Source organism: Amphimedon queenslandica, unplaced genomic scaffold, assembly GCF_000090795.2.
Source record: "Amphimedon queenslandica unplaced genomic scaffold, v1.1 AMPQUscaffold_13491, whole genome shotgun sequence".
Taxonomy (NCBI): domain Eukaryota; kingdom Metazoa; phylum Porifera; class Demospongiae; order Haplosclerida; family Niphatidae; genus Amphimedon; species Amphimedon queenslandica.
The window spans coordinates 266,878-268,202 of NW_003546273.1; positions in this window are offsets into that span (position 1 = coordinate 266,878).

The window sequence follows — 1,325 nt, forward strand, 5'->3', positions numbered from 1 at the left end:
ACTGGTATCTCATTCATTATTTAACCAAACTGGAGAATATATCACTGATCAATAACCCCATCAAACTGATAGTTAGAGTATTGTGTTATGCCAGGAAGCACAAGTATCCTGAGAATCGTAGTGCTCTGACCTACTGGGAGGAAGAGGCTCCTTCAAGACTAGACCTGGGTAAGGATAAATATGGTGGACCATTCACAGAGGAAGAGGTAGAAGATGTGAAGACATTCTTTCGTATGCTACCATTATATATAGCTACATTTACATTTGGGTTCATTGTAATTATTTCTGGTGCCAATTGTACAGATGAGTCTTTTGTGATGTGTGTGATGCTTACACACTCTCACTCCTATCACATTACTCTTCTACTCCTATTCTTCATTTATCAGTTTATCATTCGTGGTTGCTTCCACAAGTATATACCCAGTATGCTTACTAGAATGGGTGCTGGACTCCTCTTTGGTTTATTTGGTTGCATAGTTCAATTATTAATGCAAATTTATCCTTCATATGATTCTCTAATAATAATTCAACAAGTACTACTTGGAATTTCAGGTTTTCTTATTCTTCCTACTTCCATTGAGTTTACAGTAGCACAGTCTCCAGAACACATGAGAGGAATGATGGTTGGATTCTGCTATACTTCAGTAGGAGTAGGATTTGCTCTTGCTTACATCATTTTGAAACATTATTTTACAAATCTGTATTACTATATTATAATGTGCTTCCTCCAGTTGCTTCTACTGATAGTGTTTGTGATACTGGCTAGACGTTACAAGTATCGTGTGAGAGAGAATGAAGTTAATATTGTTCAGATAGTTGATGATCATTATCAGAGATACATCGAACAAGAAGATGAATATAAGAGATCAAGAAACCCTTGAGAAAGAAATAATAATCAAAGATTAATTAGAGTTTAAGAATTTTAAATTTTAGAATGTTCTGTCACTAATAGGTTCTTTATGTTAATTACTATAGTCTACTATTCTTTACATGTAGATTGTCTTCAACTTCTTAAATAAAATGTGACATTGACATTATCATAATATTAATACTTTATTACCTGTACTTTTATTATTATCAATAAAACATTTTTACTAAAAGAGATTACTAATGCCAACTGGTCCTGTTTGGAGTCCAAATGTTCATGTTCATGTATTAGTAAGAGTACATTGTATGTGAGTTCATAAAGTATAATTACTGTAGAGTATCCAGTCTGATATGTTTACCATCCTTCATCATCAAACAGGTCAACTCTACGACTTTTATACTTATCTCTAAAGTCTTATCCAGAGGTCTTCCTCATTATGCAAATTACCCTAAAACTA